General features: G+C 43.8%; 1 long non-coding RNA gene across 5 annotated transcripts in view; it reads right to left on the reverse strand.

Annotated features, from left to right (window-relative positions):
- The window catches only part of LOC307185422, a 348,734-nt gene that overhangs the window by 163,738 nt on the left and 160,655 nt on the right, over positions 1 to 24,341 (reverse strand). Inside the window, exon 4 of one of the 5 annotated variants that reach the window (XR_013828071.1) lies at positions 4,238 to 4,282. The exons of the other annotated variants lie outside the window; for them this stretch is intronic. This is a non-coding gene — a long non-coding RNA (uncharacterized lncRNA). Of the gene's footprint in view, positions 1 to 4,237; positions 4,283 to 24,341 lie in introns of those variants that run through there. 5 annotated transcript variants of the gene reach the window in all.

Genomic DNA, 24,341 nt, shown 5'->3' on the forward strand with positions numbered 1-24,341 from the left:
AGTTTAAGGTATTCTTCCTTCAGCTAAAACATGCGTGTGGAACCTAGAGTATGATCAACCGTGTGAACGGGAGACGTGTTCAAATATGTCTCAGTTTTCCTCCCTTGGTACTCGGGTGCAACATTCCAGACGCTTTACTAACACTCTCCCCACTTGGAAAGTCAGCGCCTTTACCCTCCTGTTTGGCCCAGTTTGCAATTTCTGCGGAAGATGAACAGGAATAGCGAGAACCAATGAGAGACTAGCTGGAGGTGTCTGGACGGGCAAATTTAACTCTCATTTCCCACCAGGAAGAGGAATTAACCAAAGGCTCAGCGTGCCGTGCCGGAACCAGATTAGGGCCTGAAGCCATCCTGCGGTGTTGCGGCCAGGTCACAAGAAAGCGAGTTGAAGAAAGGAGCTCAGGGGCACTGTAATTCACAAACCTGCAGAGTGATAAATGACAGCTATCGTCCAAAAATATACTGAAGTAAGGCTGCCAAGAGGACTTGAAAGCGGGGCAGAATTGCAGGAAACCGATTTCAGGAGGTAGACTGGAATTGCATTGAAAGCATAGGAAAAGAGGCAGAACGTCCACAATGATGCACTTGGCCAAAAAGGGCGTATGCGTTTTTTCCTGAATATATTCAGGAAAAACGCATACGCCCTTTTGGCCAACCAAGCAAGCTTGCAAAGGAAATCTGCACTACAATGAAGTCTCACTTCCTCCCGGTCAAAAGGGACATCTGAAAAAAGTGTAAAATCCAGAAAGGCAGGACAGGCCATGGAGAACTGGGAGCCTTGTTATGCTGATGGGCGGGATGTAAATTGCCAACAGACACTCGGGAGAAGTGTATGGTGTTTCCTGAAACATCTAAAAAACAAAGCAACAGAGCCTAGGGCACTTCCACTTATGGTCCTATAGCTTAGGGAAATTAAAATCAAAAGGACACAGCCACCCCAAAGTTTGGGACGCCTCTGTTTACAAGAACCTCGTTTACCGTACAAGTTCAATATCACAGAAAGTAAAAAATGGATAAAGAACTTGTGGTACTTACGTACAATGCAGTATCACTCAGCAATGAAATCTATGTCATCAGGCCCATAGCAGCATAATGAGTGGATTCAGGTACGATGATTCTAACTGAAATAAGTCCCACAGAAAAAGAAACATCATAAGATATCATTACTACACGGAATGTAAACTTGGCTACACAGGAACTGAATTACAAAACAGAACAGGGTCTCAAATGTAGAAAACCAACTTATGCTTGCTTAAGGGGAAAGGGGAGTTGGGGTGCTGCATAAAACCAGAGATTGAAATTAGCACAGATACCATTCCATAAGCCAAATATGTAATAGACAGAGCTACTGCTTGCTCAACGAAGTGGACTCAACACCCCATATTAAACGCCTAAGAATGTACCTGACTAGTAAGTATCTTAAAACTTATGGATTGCTATGTCTCCGAAAGAGAATCAAGCATGTGTAAAGCGGCATAAACGCAGCAGTGATAGGATTGGAGAGGTTCGGTGAACAAATGCAGACCCTTTGAAGTCATATTGCATGGTACCCATTCCATGGGACTCAACTCTCCAGGTTTAAGGGATTCTTCCTTCAGCTAAAACATGCATGTGGAACCCAGAGTATGATCAACCATGTGATCGGGAGACGTGTTTAAATATGTCTCAGTTTTCGTACCCTGGTACTCGGGTACAACATTCCAGACGCTTTACTAACACTCTCCCCACTTGGAGAGTCAGTGCCTTTAACCTCCTGTTTGGCCCAGTTTGCAATTTCTGCGGAAGATGAACAGGAATAGGGAGAACCAATGAGAGACTAGCTGGAGGTGTCTGGACGGGCAAATTTAACTCTCATTTCCCACCAGGAAGAGGAATTTACCAAAGGCATAGCGTGCCGTGCCGGAACCACACTAGGGCCTGAAGCAATCCAGCGGTGTTGCCGCCAGCTCACAAGAAAGCGAGTTGAAGAAAGGAGCTCAGGGGCACTGTAATTCACAAACCTGCAGAGTTATAAATGACAGCTATCGTCCAAAAATAGACTGAAGTAAGGCTGCCAAGAGGAGTTGAAAGCGGGGCAGAATTGCAGGAAACCGATTTCAGGAGGTAGACTGGAATTGCATTGAAAGCATAGGAAAAGAGGCAGAACGTCCACAATGATGCACTTGGCCAAAAAGGGCGTATGCGTTTTTTCCTGAATATATTCAGGAAAAAACGCATACGCCCTTTTTGGCCAACCAAGCAAGCTTGCAAAGGAAATCTGCACTACAATGAAGTCTCACTTCCCCCCGGTCAAAAGGGCCATCTGAAAAAAGTGTAAAATCCAAAAAGGCAGGACAGGCCATGGAGAACTGGGAGCCTTGTTATGCTGATGGGCGGGATGTAAATTGCCAACAGACACTCGGGAGAAGTGTATGGTGTTTCCTAAAACATCTAAACAACAAAGCAACAGAGCCTAGGGCACTTCCACTTATGGTCCTATAGCTTAGGGAAATTAAAATCAAAAAGACACAGCCACCCCAAAGTTTGGGATGCCTCTGTTTACAAGAACCTCGTTTACCGTACAAGTTCAACATCGCAGAAAGTGAAAAATGGATAAAGAAGTTGTGGTATTTACTTACAAAGCAATATCACTCAGCAATAAAATCTATGTCATCAGGCCCGTAGCAGCATAATGAGTGGATTCAGGTACGATGATTCTAACTGAAATAAGTCACACAGAAAAAGAAACATCATAAGATATCAGTAATACACGGAATGTAAACTTGGCTACACAGGAACTGAATTCCAAAACAGAACACGGTCTCAAATTTAGAAAACCAACTTATGCTTGCTTAAGGGGAAAGGTGAGTTGGGGTGCTGCATAAAACCAGAGATTGAAATGAGCACAGATAAAGTTCCTTAAGCCAAATATGGAATAGGCAAGAGCTACTCCTTGCTCAACGAAATGGACTCAACACCGCATATTAAACGCCTAAGAATGTACCTGACTAGTAAGTATCTTAAAACTTATGGATTGCTATGTCTCCGAAAGAGAATCAAGCATGTGTACAGGGGCATAAACGCAGCAGTGATAGGATTGGAGAGGTTCAGTGAGCAAATGAAGACCCTTTGAAGTCATATTGCATGGTACCCATTCCACGGGTTTCAACTACCAAGGTTTAAGGTATTCTTCCTTCAGGTAAAACATGCATGTGGAACCTAGAGTATGATCAACCATGTGATCGGGAGACGTGTTCAAATATGTCTCAGTTTTCGTACACTGCTACTCGGGTGCAACATTCCAGACGCTTTACTAACACTCTCCCGACTTGGAGAGTCAGTCCCTTTAACCTCCTGTTTGGCCCAGTTTGCAATTTCCACGGAAGATGAACAGGAATAGCGAGAACAAATGAGAGACTAGCTGGAGGTGTCTGGACGGGCAAATTTAACTCTCATTTCCCACCAGGAAGAGGAATTAACCAAAGGCTCAGCGTGCCGTGCCGGAACCAGATTAGGGCCTGAAGCCATCCTGCGGTGTTGCGGCCAGCTCAAAAGAAAGCGAGTTGAAGAAAGGAGCTCAGGGGCACTGTAATTCACAAACCTGCAGAGTTATAAATGACAGCTATCGTCCAAAAATATACTGAAGTAAGGCTGCCAAGAGGACTTGAAAGCGGGGCAGAATTGCAGGAAACCGATTTCAGGAGGTAGACTGGAATTGCATTGAAAGCATAGGAAAAGAGGCAGAACGTCCACAATGATGCACTTGGCCAAAAAGGGCGTATGCGTTTTTTCCTGAATATATTCAGGAAAAAATGCATACGCCCTTTTTGGCCAACCAAGCAAACTTGCAAAGGAAATCTGCACTACAATGAAGTCTCACTTCCCCCCGGTCAAAAGGGCCATCTGAAAAAAGTGTAAAATCCAGAAAGGCAGGACAGGCCATGGAGAACTGGGAGCCTTGTTATGCTGATGGGCGGGATGTAAATTGCCAACAGACACTCGGGAGAAGTGTATGGTGTTTCCTGAAACATCTAAAAAACAAAGCAACAGAGCCTAGGGCACTTCCACTTATGGTCCTATAGCTTAGGGAAATTAAAATCAAAAAGACACAGCCACCCCAAAGTTTGGGACGCCTCTGTTTACAAGAACCTCGTTTACCGTACAAGTTCAATATCACAGAAAGTGAAAAATGGATAAAGAACTCGTGGTACTTACGTACAATGCAGTATCACTCAGCAATGAAATCTATGTCATCAGGCCCGTAGCAGCATAATGAGTGGATTTAGGTACGATGATTCTAACTGAAATAAGTCACACAGAAAAAGAAACATCATAAGATATCAGTAATACACGGAATGTAAACTTGGCTACACAGGAACTGAATTCAAAAACAGAACAGGTTCTCAAATTTAGAAAACCAACTTATGCTAGCTTAAGGGGAAAGGTGAGTTGGGGTGCTGCATAAAACCAGAGATTGAAATGAGCACAGAAAAGTTCCTTAAGCCAAATATGGAATAGACTAGAGCTACTCCTTGCTCAACGAAATGGACTCAACACCGCATATTAAACGCCGAAGAATGTACCTGACTAGTAAGTATCTTAAAACCTATGGATTGTTATGTCTCCAAAAGAGAATCAAGCGTGTGTACAGGGGCATAAACGCAGCAGTGATAGGATTGGAGAGGTTCGGTGAGCAAATGAAGACCCTTTGAAGGCATACTGCATGGTACCCATTCCACGGGTCTCAACTCTCCAGGTTTAAGGTATTCTTCCTTCAGCTAAAACATGCATGTGGAACCCAGAGTATGATCAAGTGTGTGATCGGGAGACGTGTTCAAATATGTCACAGTTTCGGTCCACTGGTACTCGGGTGGAAAATTCCAGACGCTTTACTAACACTGTCCTGACGTGGAGAGTCAGTGCCCTTAACCTCCTGTTTGGCCCAGTTTGCAATTTCTGCAGAAGATGAACAGGAATAGGGAGAACCAATGAGAGACTAGCTGGAGGTGTCTGGACGGGCAAATTTAACTCTCATTTCCCACCAGGAAGAGGAAATAACCAAAGGCTCAGCGTGCCGTGCCGGAACCAGATTAGGGCCTGAAGCCATCCTGCGGTGTTGCGGCCAGCTCAAAAGAAAGCGAGTTGAAGAAAGGAGCTCAGGGGCGCTGTAATTCACAAACCTGCAGAGTTATAAATGACAGCTATCGTCCAAAAATATACTGAAATAAGGCTGCCAAGAGGACTTGAAAGCGGGGCAGAATTGCAGGAAACTGATTTCAGGAGGTAGACTGGAATTGCATTGAAAGCATAGGAAAAGAGGCAGAACGTCTACAATGATGCACTTGGCCAAAAAGGGTGTATGCGTTTTTTCCTGAATATATTCAGGAAAAAACGCATACGCCCTTTTTGGCCAACCAAGCAAGCTTGCAAAGGAAATCTGCACTACAATGAAGTCTCACTTCCCCCCGGTCAAAAGGGCCATCTGAAAAAAGTGTAAAATCCAGAAAGGCAGGACAGGCCATGGAGAACTGGGAGCCTTGTTATGCTGATGGGCGGGATGTAAATTGCCAACAGACACTCGGGAGAAGTGTATGGTGTTTCCTGAAACATCTAAAAAACAAAGCAAGAGAGCCTAGGGCACTTCCACTTATGGTCCTATAGCTTAGGGAAATTAAAATAAAAAAGACACAGCCACCCCAAAGTTTGGAACGGCTCTGTTTACAAGAACCTCGTTTACCATACAAGTTCAACAATGCAGAAAGTAAAAAATGGATAAAGAAGTTGTGGTATTTACTTACAAAGCAATATCACTCAGCAATGAAATCTATGTCATCAGGCCCATAGCAGCATAATGAGTGGATTCAGGTACGATGATTCTAACTGAAATAAGTCACACAGAAAAAGAAACATCATAAGATATCAGTAATACACGGAATGTAAACTTGGCTACACAGGAACTGAATTCCAAAACAGAACAGGGTCTCAAATTTAGAAAACCAACTTATGCTTGCTTAAGGGGAAAGGTGAGTTGGGGTGCTGCATAAAACCAGAGATTGAAATGAGCACAGATAAAGTTCCTTAAGCCAAATGTGGAATAGACAAGAGCTACTCCTTGCTCAACGAAATGGACTCAACACCCCATATTAAACGCCTAAGAATGTACCTGACTAGTAAGTATCTTAAAACCTATGGATTGCTATGTCTCCGAAAGAGAATCAAGCATGTGTACAGGGGCATAAACGCAGCAGTGATAGGATTGGAGAGGTTCGGTGAGCAAATGAAGACCCTTTGAAGTCATATTGCATGGTACCCATTCCACGGGTTTCAACTACCCAGGTTTAAGGTATTCTTCCTTCAGCTAAAACATGCATGTGGAACCCAGAGTATGATCAACCGTGTGAACGGGAGACGTGTTCAAATATGTCTCAGTTTTCCTTCCCTGGTACTCGGGTGCAACATTCCAGATGCTTTACTAACACTCTCCCCACTTGGAGAGTCAGCGCCTTTAACCTCCTGTTTGGCCCAGTTTGCAATTTCTGCGGAAGATGAACAGGAATAGGGAGAACCAATGAGAGAGTAGCTGGAGGTGTCTGGACGGGCAAATTTAACTCTCATTTCCCACCAGGAAGAGGAAATAACCAAAGGCTCAGCGTGCCGTGCCGGAACCAGATTAGGGCCTGAAGCCATCCTGCAGTGTTGCCGCCAGGTCACAAGAAAGCGAGTTGAAGAAAGGAGCTCAGGGGCACTGTAATTCACAAACCTGCAGAGTTATAAATGACAGCTATCGTCCAAAAATATACTGAAGTAAGGCTGCCAAGAGGACTTGAAAGCGGGGCAGAATTGCAGGAAAACGATTTCAGGAGGTAGACTGGAATTGCATTGAAAGCATAGGAAAAGAGACAGAACGTCCACAATGATGCACTTGGCCAAAAAGTGCGTATGTGTTTTTTCCTGAATATATTCAGGAAAAAACGCATACTCCCTTTTTGGCCAACCAAGCAAGCTTGCAAAGGAAATCTGCACTACAATGAAGTCTCACTTCCCCCCGGTCAAAAGGGCCATCTGAAAAAAGTGTCAAATCCAGAAAGGCAGGACAGGCCATGGAGAACTGGGAGCCTTGTTATGCTGATGGGCGGGATGTAAATTGCCAACAGACACTAGGGAGAAGTGTATGGTGTTTCCTGAAACATCGAAAAAACAAAGCAACAGAGCCTAGGGCACTTCCACTTATGGTCCTATAGTTTAGGGAAATTAAAATCAAAAAGACACAGCCACCCCAAAGTTTGGGACACCTCTGTTTACAAGAACCTCGTTTACCGTACAATTTCAATATCACAGAAAGTGAAAAATGGATAAAGAACTTGTGGTACTTACGTACAATGCAGTATCACTCAGCAATGAAATCTATGTCATCAGGCCCGTAGCAGCATAATGAGTGGATTCAGGTATGATGATTCTAACTGAAATAAGTCACACAGAAAAAGAAACATCACAAGATATCACTAATACACGGAATGTAAACTTGGATACACAGGAACTGAATTCCAAAACAGAACAGGGTCGCAAATTTAGAAAACCAACTTATGCTTGCTTAAGGGGAAAGATGAGTTGGGGTGCTGCATAAAACCAGAGATTGAAATGAGCACAGAAAAAGTTCCTTAAGCCAAATATGGAATAGACAAGAGCTACTCCTTGCTCAACGAAATGGACTCAACACCCCATATTAAACGCCTAAGAATGTACCTGACTAGTAAGTATCTTAAAACCTATGGATTGCTATGTCTCCGAAAGAGAATCAAGCATGTGTACAGGGGCATAAACGCAGCAGTGATAGGATTGGAGAGGTTCGGTGAGTAAATGAAGACCCTTTGAAGTCATATTGCATGGTACCCATTCCACGGGTTTCAACTACCCAGGTTTAAGGTATTCTTCCTTCAGCTAAAACATGCATGTGGAACCCAGAGTATGATCAACCGTGTGAACGGGAGACGTGTTCAAATATGTCTCAGTTTTCCTTCCCTGGTACTCGGGTGCAACATTCCAGACGCTTTACTAACACTCTCCCCACTTGGAGAGTCAGCGCCTTTAACCTCCTGTTTGGCCCAGTTTGCAATTTCTGCGGAAGATGAACAGGAATAGCGAGAACCAATGAGAGACTAGCTGGAGGTGTCTGGACGGGCAAATTTAACTCTCATTTCCCACCAGGAAGAGGAAATAACCAAAGGCTCAGCGTGCCGTGCCGGAACCAGATTAGGGCCTGAAGCCATCCTGCGGTGTTGCGGCCAGCTCAAAAGAAAGCGAGTTGAAGAAAGGAGCTCTGGGGCACTGTAATTCACAAACCTGCAGAGTTATAAATGACAGCTATCGTCCAAAAATATACTGAAGTAAGGCTGCCAAGAGGACTTGAAAGCGGGGCAGAATTGCAGGAAACCGATTTCAGGAGGTAGACTGGAATTGCATTGAAAGCATAGGAAAAGAGGCAGAACGTCCACAATGATGCACTTGGCCAAAAAGGGCGTATGCGTTTTTTCCTGAATATATTCAGGAAAAAACGCATACGCCCTTTTTGGCCAACCAAGCAAGCTTGCAAAGGAAATCTGCACTACAATGAAGTCTCACTTCCCCCCGGTCAAAAGGGCCATCTGAAAAAAGTGTAAAATCCAGAAAGGCAGGACAGGCCATGGAGAACTGGGAGCCTTGTTATGCTGATGGGCGGGATGTAAATTGCCAACAGACACTCGGGAGAAGTGTATGGTGTTTCCTGAAACATCTAAAAAACAAAGCAACAGAGCCTAGGGCACTTCCAGTTATGGTCCTATAGCTTAGGGAAATTAAAATAAAAAAGGCACAGCCACCCCAAAGTTTGGGACGCCTCTCTTTACAAGAACCTCGTTTACAGTACAAGTTCAACATCGCAGAAAGTGAAAAATGGATAAAGAACTTGTGGTATTTACTTACATAGCAATATCACTGAGCAATGAAATCTATGTCATCAGGCCCTTAGCAGCACAATGAGTGGATTCAGGTATGATGATTCTAACTGAAATAAGTCACACAGAAAAAGAAACATCATAAGATATCAGTAATACACGGAATGTAAACTTGGCTACACAAGAACTGAATTACAGAACAGAACAGGGTCTCAAATTTAGAAAACCAACTTATGCTTGCTTAAGGGGAAAGGTGAGTTGGGGTGCTGCATAAAATCAGAGATCGAAATGAGCACAGATAAAGTTCCTTAAGCCAAATATGGAATAGACAAGAGCTACTCCTTGCTCAACGAAATGGACTCAACACCCCATATTAAACGCCTAAGAATGTACCTGACTAGTAAGTATCTTAAAACCTATGGATTGCTATGTCTCCGAAAGAGAATCAAGCATGTGTACAGGGGCATAAACGCAGCAGTGATAGGATTGGAGAGGTTCGCTGAGCAAATGAAGACCTTTTGAAGTCATATTGCATGGTACCCATTCCACGGGTTTCAACTACCCAGGTTTAAGGTATTCTTCCTTCAGCCAAAACATGCATGTGGAACCCAGAGTATGATCAACCGTGTGAACGTGAGACGTGTTCAAATATGTCTCAGTTTTCCTTCCCTGGTACTCGGGTGCAACATTCCAGATGCTTTACTAACACTCTCCCCACTTGGAGAGTCAGCGCCTTTAACCTCCTGTTTGGCCCAGTTTGCAATTTCTGCGGAAGATGAACAGGAATAGGGAGAACCAATGAGAGAGTAGCTGGAGGTGTCTGGACGGGCAAATTTAACTCTCATTTCCCACCAGGAAGAGGAAATAACCAAAGGCTCAGCGTGCCGTGCCGGAACCAGATTAGGGCCTGAAGCCATCCTGCGGTGTTGCCGCCAGGTCACAAGAAAGCGAGTTGAAGAAAGGAGCTCAGGGACACTGTAATTCACAAACCTGCAGAGTTATAAATGACAGCTATCGTCCAAAAATATACTGAAGTAAGGCTGCCAAGAGGACTTGAAAGCGGGGCAGAATTGCAGGAAAACGATTTCAGGAGGTAGACTGGAATTGCATTGAAAGCATAGGAAAAGAGACAGAACGTCCACAATGATGCACTTGGCCAAAAAGTGTGTATGTGTTTTTTCCTGAATATATTCAGGAAAAAACGCATACTCCCTTTTTGGCCAACCAAGCAAGCTTGCAAAGGAAATCTGCACTACAATGAAGTCTCACTTCCCCCCGGTCAAAAGGGCCATCTGAAAAAAGTGTAAAATCCAGAAAGGCAGGACAGGCCATGGAGAACTGGGAACCTTGTTATGCTGATGGGCGGGAGGTAAATTGCCAACAGACACTAGGGAGAAGTGTATGGTGTTTCCTGAAACATCTAAAAAACAAAGCAACAGAGCCTAGGGCACTTCCACTTATGGTCCTATAGCTTAGGGAAATTAAAATCAAAAAGACACAGCCACCCCAAATTTTGGGACGCCTTTGTTTACAAGAACCTCGTTTACCGTACAAGTTCAATATCACAGAAAGTGAAGAATGGATAAAGAACTTGTGGTACTTACGAACAATGCAGTATCACTCAGCAATGAAATCTATGTCATCAGGCCCGTAGCAGCATAATGAGTGGATTCAGGTACGATGATTCTAACTGAAATAAGTCACACAGAAAAAGAAACATCATAAGATATCACTAATACACGGAATGTAAACTTGGATACACAGGAACTGAATTCCAAAACAGAACAGGGTCGCAAATTTAGAAAACCAACTTATGCTTGCTTAAGGGGAAAGATGAGTTGGGGTGCTGCATAAAACCAGAGATTGAAATGAGCACAGATAAAGTTCCTTAAGCCAAATATGGAATAGACAAGAGCTACTCCTTGCTCAACGAAATGGACTCAACACCCCATATTAAACGCCTAAGAATGTACCTGACTAGTAAGTATCTTAAAACCTATGGATTGCTATGTCTCCGAAAGAGAATCAAGCATGTGTACAGGGGCATAAACGCAGCAGTGATAGGATTGGAGAGGTTCGGTGAGCAAATGAAGACCCTTTGAAGTCATATTGCATGGTACCCTTTCCTTGGTTTTCAACTACCCAGGTTTAAGGTATTCTTCCTTCAGCTAAAACATGCATGTGGAACCTAGAGTATGATCAACCATGTGATCGGGAGACGTGTTCAAATATGTCTCAGTTTTCATACCCTTGTACTCGGGTGCAACATTCCAGACGCTTTACTAACACACTCCCGACTTGGAGAGTCAGCGCCTTTAACCTCCTGTTTGGCCCAGTTTGCAATTTCTGCGGAAGATGAACAGGAATAGGGAGAACCAATGAGAGACTAGCTGGAGGTGTCTGGACGGGCAAATTTAACTCTCATTTCCCACCAGGAAGAGGAATTAACCAACGGCTCAGCGTGCCATGCCGGAAAGAGATTAGGGCCTGAAGCCATTGTACGGTGTTGCAGCCAGCTCAAAAGAAAGCGAGTTGAAGAAAGGAGCTCAGGGGCACTGTAATTCACAAACCTGCAGAGTTATAAATGACAGCTATCGTCCAAAAATATACTGAAGTAAGGCTGCCAAGAGGACTTGAAAGCGGGGCAGAATTGCAGGAAACCGATTTCAGGAGGTAGACTGGAATTGCATTGAAAGCATAGGAAAAGAGGCAGAACGTCCACAATGATGCACTTGGCCAAAAAGGGCGTATGCGTTTTTTCCTGAATATATTCAGGAAAAAACGCATACGCCCTTTTTGGCCAACCAAGCAAACTTGCAAAGGAAATCTGCACTACAATGAAGTCTCACTTCCCCCCGGTCAAAAGGGCCATCTGAAAAAAGTGTAAAATCCAGAAAGGCAGGACAGGCCATGGAGAACTGGGAGCCTTGTTATGCTGATGGGCGGGATGTAAATTGCCAACAGACACTAGGGAGAAGTGTATGGTGTTTCCTGAAACATCTAAAAAACAAAGCAACAGAGCCTAAGGCACTTCCACTTATGGTCCTATAGTTTAGGGAAATTAAAATCAAAAAGACACAGCCACCCCAAAGTTTGGGACACCTCTGTTTACAAGAACCTCGTTTACCGTACAAGTTCAATATCACAGAAAGTGAAAAATGGATAAAGAACTTGTGGTACTTACGTACAATGCAGTATCACTCAGCAATGAAATCTATGTCATCAGGCCCGTAGCAGCATAATGAGTGGATTCAGGTACGATGATTCTAACTGAAATAAGTCACACAGAAAAAGAAACATCACAAGATATCACTAATACACGGAATGTAAACTTGGATACACAGGAACAGAATTCCAAAACAGAACAGGGTCGCAAATTTAGAAAACCAACTTATGCTTGCTTAAGGGGAAAGATGAGTTGGGGTGCTGCATAAAACCAGAGATTGAAATGAGCACAGAAAAAGTTCCTTAAGCCAAATATGGAATAGACAAGAGCTACTCCTTGCTCAACGAAATGGACTCAACACCCCATATTAAACGCCTAAGAATGTACCTGACTAGTAAGTATCTTAAAACCTATGGATTGCTATGTCTCCGAAAGAGAATCAAGCATGTGTACAGGGGCATAAACGCAGCAGTGATAGGATTGGAGAGGTTCGGTGAGCAAATGAAGACCCTTTGAAGTCATATTGCATGGTACCCATTCCACGGGTTTCAACTACCCAGGTTTAAGGTATTCTTCCTTCAGCTAAAACATGCATGTGGAACCCAGAGTATGATCAACCGTGTGAACGGGAGACGTGTTCAAATATGTCTCAGTTTTCCTTCCCTGGTACTCGGGTGCAACATTCCAGATGCTTTACTAACACTCTCCCCACTTGGAGAGTCAGCGCCTTTAACCTCCTGTTTGGCCCAGTTTGCAATTTCTGCGGAAGATGAACAGGAATAGGGAGAACCAATGAGAGAGTAGCTGGAGGTGTCTGGACGGGCAAATTTAACTCTCATTTCCCACCAGGAAGAGGAAATAACCAAAGGCTCAGCGTGCCGTGCCGGAACCAGATTAGGGCCTGAAACCATCCTGCGGTGTTGCCGCAAGGTCACAAGAAAGCGAGTTGAAGAAAGGAGCTCAGGGGCACTGTAATTCACAAACCTGCAGAGTTATAAATGACAGCTATCGTCCAAAAATATACTGAAGTAAGGCTGCCAAGAGGACTTGAAAGCGGGGCAGAATTGCAGGAAAACGATTTCAGGAGGTAGACTGGAATTGCATTGAAAGCATAGGAAAAGAGACAGAACGTCCACAATGATGCACTTGGCCAAAAAGTGCGTATGTGTTTTTTCCTGAATATATTCAGGAAAAAACGCATACTCCCTTTTTGGCCAACCAAGCAAGCTTGCAAAGGAAATCTGCACTACAATGAAGTCTCACTTCCCCCCGGTCAAAAGGGCCATCTGAAAAAAGTGTCAAATCCAGAAAGGCAGGACAGGCCATGGAGAACTGGGAGCCTTGTTATGCTGATGGGCGGGATGTAAATTGCCAACAGACACTAGGGAGAAGTGTATGGTGTTTCCTGAAACATCTAAAAAACAAAGCAACAGAGCCTAGGGCACTTCCACTTATGGTCCTATAGTTTAGGGAAATTAAAATCAAAAAGACACAGCCACCCCAAATTTTGGGACGCCTCTGTTTACAAGAACCTCGTTTACCGTACAAGTTCAATATCACAGAAAGTGAAGAATGGATAAAGAACTTGTGGTACTTACGTACAATGCAGTATCACTCAGCAATGAAATCTATGTCATCAGGCCCGTAGCAGCATAATGAGTGGATTCAGGTACGATGATTCTAACTGAAATAAGTCACACAGAAAAAGAAACATCATAAGATATCACTAATACACGGAATGTAAACTTGGATACACAGGAACTGAATTCCAAAACAGAACAGGGTCGCAAATTTAGAAAACCAACTTATGCTTGCTTAAGGGGAAAGATGAGTTGGGGTGCTGCATAAAACCAGAGATTGAAATGAGCACAGAAAAAGTTCCTTAAGCCAAATATGGAATAGACAAGAGCTACTCCTTGCTCAACGAAATGGACTCAACACCCCATATTAAACGCCTAAGAATGTACCTGACTAGTAAGTATCTTAAAACCTATGGATTGCTATGTCTCCGAAAGAGAATCAAGCATGTGTACAGGGGCATAAACGCAGCAGTGATAGGATTGGAGAGGTTCGGTGAGCAAATGAAGACCCTTTGAAGTCATATTGCATGGTACCCTTTCCTTGGTTTTCAACTACCCAGGTTTAAGGTATTCTTCCTTCAGCTAAAACATGCATGTGGAACCTAGAGTATGATCAACCATGTGATCGGGAGACGTGTTCAAATATGTCTCAGTTTTCATACCCTTGTACTCGGGTGCAACATTCCAGACGCTTTACTAACACACTCCCGACTTGGAGAGTCAGCGCCTTTAACCTCCTGTTTGGCCCAGTTTGCAATTTCTGCGGAAGATGAACAGGAATAGCAAGAACCAATGAGAGACTAGCTGGAGGTGTCTGGACGGGCAAATTTAACTCTCATTTCCTACCAGGAAGAGGAATTAACCAACGGCTCAGCGTGCCATGCCGGAAAGAGATTAGGGCCTGAAGCCATTGTACGGTGTTGCAGCCAGCTCAAAAGAAAGCGAGTTGAAGAAAGGAGCTCAGGGGCACTGTAATTCACAAACCTGCAGAGTTATAAATGACAGCTATCGTCCAAAAATATACTGAAGTAAGGCTGCCAAGAGGACTTGAAAGCGGGGCAGAATTGCAGGAAACCGATTTCAGGAGGTAGACTGGAATTGCATTGAAAGCATAGGAAAAGAGGCAGAACGTCCACAATGATGCACTTGGCCAAAAAGGGCGTATGCATTTTTTCCTGAATATATTCAGGAAAAAATGCATACGCCCTTTTTGGCCAACCAAGCAAGCTTGCAAAGGAAATCTGCACTACAATGAAGTCTCACTTCCCCCCGGTCAAAAGGGCCATCTGAAAAAAGTGTAAAATCCAGAAAGGCAGGACAGGCCATGGAGAACTGGGAGCCTTGTTACGCTGATGGGCGGGATGTAAATTGCCAACAGACACTCGGGAGAAGTGAATGGTGTTTCCTGAAACATCTAAAAAACAAAGCAACAGAGCCTAGGGCACTTCCACTTATGGTCCTATAGCTTAGGGAAATTAAAATCAAAAAGACACAGCCACCCCAAAGTTTGGGACGCCTCTCTTTACAAGAACCTCGTTTACAGTACAAGTTCAACATCGCAGAAAGTGAAAAATGGATAAAGAAGTTGTGGTATTTACTTACAAAGCAATATCACTCAGCAATGAAATCTATGTCATCAGGCCCTTAGCAGCACAATGAGTGGATTCAGGTACGATGATTCTAACTGAAATAAGTCACACAGAAAAAGAAACATCATAAGATATCAGTAATACACGGAATGTAAACTTGGCTACACAGGAACTGAATTACAGAACAGAACAGCGTCTCAAATTTAGAAAACCAACTTATGCTTGCTTAAGGGGAAAGGTGAGTTGGGGTGGTGCATAAAACCAGAGATTGAAATGAGTACAGATAAAGTTCCTTAAGCCAAATATGGAATAGACAAGAGCTACTCCTTGCTCAACGAAATGGACTCAACACCGCATATTAAACGCCTAAGTATGTACCAGACTAGTAAGTATCTTAAAACCTATGGATTGCTATGTCTCCGAAAGAGAATCAAGCATGTGTACAGGGGCATAAACGCAGCAGTGATAGGATTGGAGAGGTTCGGTGAGCAAATGAAGACCCTTTGAAGTCATATTGCATGGTACCCATTCCACGGGTTTCAACTACCCAGGTTTAAGGTATTCTTCCTTCAGCTAAAACATGCATGTGGAACCCAGAGTATGATCAACCGTGTGAACGTGAGACGTGTTCAAATATGTCTCAGTTTTCCTTCCCTGGTACTCGGGTGCAACATTCCAGACACTTTACTAACACTCTCCCCACTTGGAGAGTCAGCGCCTTTAACCTCCTGTTTGGCCCAGTTTGCAATTTCTGCGGAAGATGAACAGGAATAGGGAGAACCAATGAGAGAGTAGCTGGAGGTGTCTGGACGGGCAAATTTAACTCTCATTTCCCACCAGGAAGAGTAAATAACCAAAGGCTCAGCGTGCCGTGCCGGAACCAGATTAGGGCCTGAAGCCATCCTGCGGTGTTGCCGCCAGGTCACAAGAAAGCGAGTTGAAGAAAGGAGCTCAGGGGCACTGTAATTCACAAACCTGCAGAGTTATAAATGACAGCTATCGTCCAAAAATATACTGAAGTAAGGCTGCCAAGAGGACTTGAAAGCAGGGCAGAATTGCAGGAAAACGATTTCAGGAGGTAGACTGGAATTGCATTGAAAGCATAGGAAAAGAGACAGAACGTCCACAATGATGCACTTGGCCAAAAAGTGCGTATGTGTTTTTTCCTGAATATATTCAGGAAAAAACGCATACTCCCTTTTTGGCCAACCAAGCAAGCTTGCAAAGGAAATCTGCACTACAATGAAGTCTCACTTCCCCCCGGTCAAAAGGGCCATCTGAAAAAAGTGTCAAATCCAGAAAGGCAGGACAGGCCATGGAGAACTGGGAGCCTTGTTATGCTGATGGGCGGGATGTAAATTGCCAACAGACACTAGGGAGAAGTGTATGGTGTTTCCTGAAACATCTAAAAAACAAAGCAACAGAGCCTAGGGCACTTCCACTTATGGTCCTATAGTTTAGGGAAATTAAAATCAAAAAGACACAGCCACCCCAAATTTTGGGACGCCTCTGTTTACAAGAACCTCGTTTACCGTACAAGTTCAATATCACAGAAAGTGAAGAATGGATAAAGAACTTGTGGTACTTACGTACAATGCAGTATCACTCAGCAATGAAATCTATGTCATCAGGCCCGTAGCAGCATAATGAGTGGATTCAGGTACGATGATTCTAACTGAAATAAGTCACACAGAAAAAGAAACATCATAAGATATCACTAATACACGGAATGTAAACTTGGATACACAGGAACTGAATTCCAAAACAGAACAGGGTCGCAAATTTAGAAAACCAACTTATGCTTGCTTAAGGGGAAAGATGAGTTGGGGTGCTGCATAAAACCAGAGATTGAAATGAGCACAGAAAAAGTTCCTTAAGCCAAATATGGAATAGACAAGAGCTACTCCTTGCTCAACGAAATGGACTCAACACCCCATATTAAACGCCTAAGAATGTACCTGACTAGTAAGTATCTTAAAACCTATGGATTGCTATGTCTCCGAAAGAGAATCAAGCATGTGTACAGGGGCATAAACGCAGCAGTGATAGGATTGGAGAGGTTCGGTGAGCAAATGAAGACCCTTTGAAGTCATATTGCATGGTACCCTTTCCTTGGTTTTCAACTACCCAGGTTTAAGGTATTCTTCCTTCAGCTAAAACATGCATGTGGAACCTAGAGTATGATCAACCATGTGATCGGGAGACGTGTTCAAATATGTCTCAGTTTTCATACCCTTGTACTCGGGTGCAACATTCCAGACGCTTTACTAACACACTCCCGACTTGGAGAGTCAGCGCCTTTAACCTCCTGTTTGGCCCAGTTTGCAATTTCTGCGGAAGATGAACAGGAATAGCAAGAACCAATGAGAGACTAGCTGGAGGTGTCTGGACGGGCAAATTTAACTCTCATTTCCCACCAGGAAGAGGAATTAACCAACGGCTCAGCGTGCCATGCCGGAAAGAGATTAGGGCCTGAAGCCATTGTACGGTGTTGCAGCCAGCTCAAAAGAAAGCGAGTTGAAGAAAGGAGCTCAGGGGCACTGTAATTCACAAACCTGCAGAGTTATAAATGACAGCTATCGTCCAAAAATATACTGAAGTAAGGCTGCCAAGAGGACTTGAAAGCGGGGCAGAATTGCAGGAAACCGATTTCAGGAGGTAGACTGGAATTGCATTGAAAGCATAGGAAAAGAGGCAGAACGTCCACAATGATGCACTTGGCCAAAAAGGGCGTATGCGTTTTTTCCTGAATATATTCAGGAAAAAATGCATACGCCCTTTTTGGCCAACCAAGCAAGCTTGCAAAGGAAATCTGCACTACAATGAAGTCTCACTTCCCCCCGGTCAAAAGGGCCATCTGAAAAAAGTGTAAAATCCAGAAAGGCAGGACAGGCCATGGAGAACTGGGAGCCTTGTTACGCTGATGGGCGGGATGTAAATTGCCAACAGACACTCGGGAGAAGTGAATGGTGTTTCCTGAAACATCTAAAAAACAAAGCAACAGAGCCTAGGGCACTTCCACTTATGGTCCTATAGCTTAGGGAAATTAAAATCAAAAAGACACAGCCACCCCAAAGTTTGGGACGCCTCTCTTTACAAGAACCTCGTTTACAGTACAAGTTCAACATCGCAGAAAGTGAAAAATGGATAAAGAAGTTGTGGTATTTACTTACAAAGCAATATCACTCAGCAATGAAATCTATGTCATCAGGCCCTTAGCAGCACAATGAGTGGATTCAGGTACGATGATTCTAACTGAAATAAGTCACACAGAAAAAGAAACATCATAAGATATCAGTAATACACGGAATGTAAACTTGGCTACACAGGAACTGAATTACAGAACAGAACAGCGTCTCAAATTTAGAAAACCAACTTATGCTTGCTTAAGGGGAAAGGTGAGTTGGGGTGCTGTATAAAACCAGAGATTGAAATGAGTACAGATAAAGTTCCTTAAGCCAAATATGGAATAGACAAGAGCTACTCCTTGCTCAACGAAATGGACTCAACACCGCATATTAAACGCCTAAGTATGTACCAGACTAGTAAGTATCTTAAAACCTATGGATTGCTATGTCTCCGAAAGAGAATCAAGCATGTGTACAGGGGCATAAACGCAGCAGTGATAGGATTGGAGAGGTTCGGTGAGCAAATGAAGACCCTTTGAAGTCATATTGCATGGTACCCATTCCACGGGTTTCAACTACCCAGGTTTAAGGTATTCTTCCTTCAGCTAAAACATGCATGTGGAACCCAGAGTATGATCAACCGTGTGAACGTGAGACGTGTTCAAATATGTCTCAGTTTTCCTTCCCTGGTACTCGGGTGCAACATTCCAGACACTTTACTAACACTCTCCCCACTTGGAGAGTCAGCGCCTTTAACCTCCTGTTTGGCCCAGTTTGCAATTTCTGCGGAAGATGAACAGGAATAGGGAGAACCAATGAGAGAGTAGCTGGAGGTGTCTGGACGGGCAAATTTAACTCTCATTTCCCACCAGGAAGAGTAAATAACCAAAGGCTCAGCGTGCCGTGCCGGAACCAGATTAGGGCCTGAAGCCATCCTGCGGTGTTGCCGCCAGGTCACAAGAAAGCGAGTTGAAGAAAGGAGCTCAGGGGCACTGTAATTCACAAACCTGCAGAGTTATAAATGACAGCTATCGTCCAAAAATATACTGAAGTAAGGCTGCCAAGAGGACTTGAAAGCGGGGCAGAATTGCAGGAAAACGATTTCAGGAGGTAGACTGGAATTGCATTGAAAGCATAGGGAAAGAGACAGAACGTCCACAATGATGCACTTGGCCAAAAAGTGCGTATGTGTTTTTTCCTGAATATATTCAGGAAAAAACGCATACTCCCTTTTTGGCCAACCAAGCAAGCTTGCAAAGGAAATCTGCACTACAATGAAGTCTCACTTCCCCCCGGTCAAAAGGGCCATCTGAAAAAAGTGTCAAATCCAGAAAGGCAGGACAGGCCATGGAGAACTGGGAGCCTTGTTATGCTGATGGGCGGGATGTAAATTGCCAACAGACACTAGGGAGAAGTGTATGGTGTTTCCTGAAACATCTAAAAAACAAAGCAACAGAGCCTAGGGCACTTCCACTTATGGTCCTATAGTTTAGGGAAATTAAAATCAAAAAGACACAGCCACCCCAAAGTTTGGGACACCTCTGTTTACAAGAACCTCGTTTACCGTACAATTTCAATATCACAGAAAGTGAAAAATGGATAAAGAACTTGTGGTACTTACGTACAATGCAGTATCACTCAGCAATGAAATCTATGTCATCAGGCCCGTAGCAGCATAATGAGTGGATTCAGGTACGATGATTCTAACTGAAATAAGTCACACAGAAAAAGAAACATCACAAGATATCACTAATACACGGAATGTAAACTTGGATACACAGGAACTGAATTCCAAAACAGAACAGGGTCGCAAATTTAGAAAACCAACTTATGCTTGCTTAAGGGGAAAGATGAGTTGGGGTGCTGCATAAAACCAGAGATTGAAATGAGCACAGAAAAAGTTCCTTAAGCCAAATATGGAATAGACAAGAGCTACTCCTTGCTCAACGAAATGGACTCAACACCCCATATTAAACGCCTAAGAATGTACCTGACTAGTAAGTATCTTAAAACCTATGGATTGCTATGTCTCCGAAAGAGAATCAAGCATGTGTACAGGGGCATAAACGCAGCAGTGATAGGATTGGAGAGGTTCGGTGAGCAAATGAAGACCCTTTGAAGTCATATTGCATGGTACCCATTCCACGTGTCTCAACTCTCCAAGTTTAAGGTATTCTTCCTTCAGCTAAAACATGCATGTGGAACCCAGAGTATGATCAACCGTGTGAATGGGAGACGTGTTCAAATATGTCTCAGTTTTCGTCCCCTGGTACTCAGGTGCAACATTCCAGACGCTTTACTAACACTCTCCCGACTTGGAGAGTCAGCGCCTTTAACCTCCTGTTTGGCCCAGTTTGCAATTTCTGCGGAAGATGAACAGGAATAGGGAGAACCAATGAGAGACTAGCTGGAGGTGTCTGGACGGGCAAATTTAACTCTCATTTCCCACCAGGAAGAGGAAATAACCAAAGGCTCAGCGTGCCGTGCCGGAACGAGATTAGGGCCTGAAGCCATCCTGCGGTGTTGCGGCCAGCTCAAAAGAAAGCGAGTTGAAGAAAGGAGCTCAGGGGCACTGTAATTCACAAACCTGCAGAGTTATAAATGACAGCTATCGTCCAAAAATATACTGAAGTAAGGCTGCCAAGAGGACTTGAAAGCGGGGCAGAATTGCAGGAAACCGATTTCAGGAGGTAGACTGGAATTGCATTGAAAGCATAGGAAAAGAGGCAGAACGTCCACAATGATGCACTTGGCCAAAAAGGGCGTATGCGTTTTTTCCTGAATATATTCAGGAAAAAACGCATACGCCCTTTTTGGCCAACCAAGCCAGCTTGCAAAAGAAATCTGCACTACAATGAAGTCTCACTTCCCCCCGGTCAAAAGGGCCATCTGAAAAAAGTGTAAAATCCAGAAAGGCAGGACAGGCCATGGAGAACTGGGCGCCTTGTTATGCTGATGGGCGGGATGTAAATTGCCAACAGACACTCGGGAGAAGTGTATGGTGTTTCCTGAAACATCTAAAAAACAAAGCAACAGAGCCTAGGGCACTTCCACTTATGGTCCTATAGCTTAGGGTAATTAAAATCAAAAAGACACAGCCACCCCAAAGTTTGGGACACCTCTGTTTACAAGAACCTCGTTTACAGTACAAGTTCAACATCGCAGAAAGTGAAAAATGGATAAAGAAGTTGTGGTATTTACTTACAAATCAATATCACTCAGCAATGAAATCTATGTCATCAGGCCCTTAGCAGCACAATGAGTGGATTCAGGTACGATGATTGTAACTGAAATAAGTCACACAGAAAAAGAAACATCATAAGATATCAGTAATACACGGAATGTAAACTTGGCTACACAGGAACTGAATTCCAAAACAGAACTGGGTCTCAAATTTAGAAAACCAACTTATGCTTGCTTAAGGGTAAAGGTGCGTTGGGGTGCTGCATAAAACCAGAGATTGAAATGAGCACAGATAAAGTTCCTTAAGCCAAATATGGAATAGACAAGAGCTACTCCTTGCTCAACGAAATGGACTCAACACCGCATATTAAACGCCTAAGAATGTACCTGACTAGTAAGTATCTTAAAACCTATGAATTGCTATGTCTCCGAAAGAGAATCAAGCATGTGTACAGGGGCATAAACGCAGCAGTGATAGGATTGGAGAGGTTCGGTGAGCAAATGAAGACCCTTTGAAGTCATATTGCATGGTACCCATTCCACGGGTTTCAACTACCCAGGTTTAAGGTATTCTTCCTTCAGCTAAAACATGCATGTGGAAACCAGAGTATGATCAACCGTGTGAACGGGAGACGTGTTCAAATATGTCTCAGTTTTCCTCCCCTGGTACTCGGCTGCAACATTCCAGACGCTTCACTAACACTCTCCCGACTTGGAGAGTCATTCCCTTTAACCTCCTGTTTGCCCACTTTGCAATTTCTGCGGAAGATGAACAGGAATAGCGAGAACCAATGAGAGACTAGCTGGAGGTGTCTGGACGGGCAAATTTAACTCTCATTTCCCACCAGGAAGAGGAATTAACCAAAGGCTCTGCGTGCCGTGCCGGAACCAGATTAGGGCCTGAAGCCATCCTGCGGTGTTGCGGCCAGGTCACAAGAAAGCGAGTTGAAGAAAGGAGCTCAGGGGCACTGTAATTCACAAACCTGCAGAGTTATAAATGACAGCTATCGTCCAAAAATATACTGAAGTAAGGCTGCCAAGAGGACTTGAAAGCGGGGCAGAATTGCAGGAAACCGATTTCAGGAGGTAGACTGGAATTGCATTGAAAGCATAGGAAAAGAGGCAGAACGTCCACAATGATGCACTTGGCCAAAAAGGGCGTATGCGTTTTTTCCTGAATATGTTCAGGAAAAAACGCATACGCCCTTTTTGGCCAACCAAGCAAGCTTGCAAAGGAAATCTGCACTACAATGAAGTCTCACTTCCCCCCGGTCAAAAGGGCCATCTGAAAAAAGTGTAAAATCCAGAAAGGCAGGACAGGCCATGGAGAACTGGGAGCCTTGTTATGCTGATGGGCGGGATGTAAATTGTCAACAGACACTCTGGAGAAGTGTATGGTGTTTCCTGAAACATCTAAAAAACAAAGCAACAGAGCCTAGGGCACTTCCACTATGGTCCTATAGCTTAGGGAAATTAAAATCAAAAAGACACAGCTACCCCAAAGTTTCGGACACCTCTGTTTACAAGAACCTCGTTTACAGTACAAGTTCAACATCGCAGAAAGTGAAAAATGGATAAAGAAGTTGTGATATTTACTTACAAAGCAATATCACTCAGCAATGAAATCTATGTCATCAGCCCCTTAGCAGCACAATGAGTGGATTCAGGTATGATGATTGTAACTGAAATAAGTCACACAGAAAAAGAAACATCATAAGATATCATTAATACACGGAATGTAAACTTGGCTACACAGGAACAGAATTCCAAAACAGAACAGGGTCTCAAATTTAGAAAACGAACTTATGCTTGCTTAAGGGGAAAAGGTGAGTTGGGGTGCTGCATAAAACGAGAGATTGAAATTAGCACAGATACCGTTCCATAAGCCAAATATGTAATAGACAAGAGCTACTCCTTGCTCAACGAAGTGGACTCAACACCCCATATTAAACGCATAAGAATATACCTGACTAGTAAAAATCTTAAAACCTATGGATTTATTGTCTCCGTAAGAGAACCAAGCGTTGAACAGCGGCATAAACGCAGCAGTGATAGGATTGGAGAGGTTCGGTGAGCAAATGAAGACCCTTTGAAGTCATATTGCATGCTACCCATTGCATGGGTCTCAACTCTCCAGGTTTAAGGGATTCTTCCTTCAGCTAAAACATGCATGTGGAACCCAGAGTATGATCCACCGTGTGATAGGGAAACGTGTTCATATGTGTCTCAGTTTTCGTCCCCTGGTACTAGGGAGCAACTTTCCAGACGCTTTACTAACACTCTCCCCACTTGGAGAGTCAGTGCCTTTAACCTCCTGTTTGACCCAGTTTGCAATTTCTGCGTAAGATGAACAGGAATAGGGAGAACCAATGAGAGACTACCTGGAGGTGTCTGGACGGGCAAATTTAACTCTCATTTCCCACCAGGAAGAGGAATTAACCAAAGGATCAGCGTGCCGTGCCGGAAACACACTAGGGCCTGAAGCCATCCTGCAGTGTTGCGGCCAGGTCACAATAAAGCGAGTTGAAGAAAGGAGCTCAGGGGCACTGTAATTCACAAACCTGCAGAGTTATAAATGACAGCTAACGTCCAAAATTGTATTGAAGTAAGGCTGCCAAGAGGACTTGAAAGCGGGGCAGAATTGCAGGAAACCGATTTCAGGAGGTAGACTGCAATTGCATTGAAAGCATAGGAAAAGAGGCAGAACGTCCACAATGATGCACTTGGCCAAAAAGGCGTATGCGTTTTTTCCTGAATATATTCAGGAAAAAACGCATACGCCCT

This window comes from Stenella coeruleoalba (assembly GCF_951394435.1).
Source record: "Stenella coeruleoalba genome assembly, chromosome: 4".
NCBI classification, from domain to species: domain Eukaryota; kingdom Metazoa; phylum Chordata; class Mammalia; order Artiodactyla; family Delphinidae; genus Stenella; species Stenella coeruleoalba.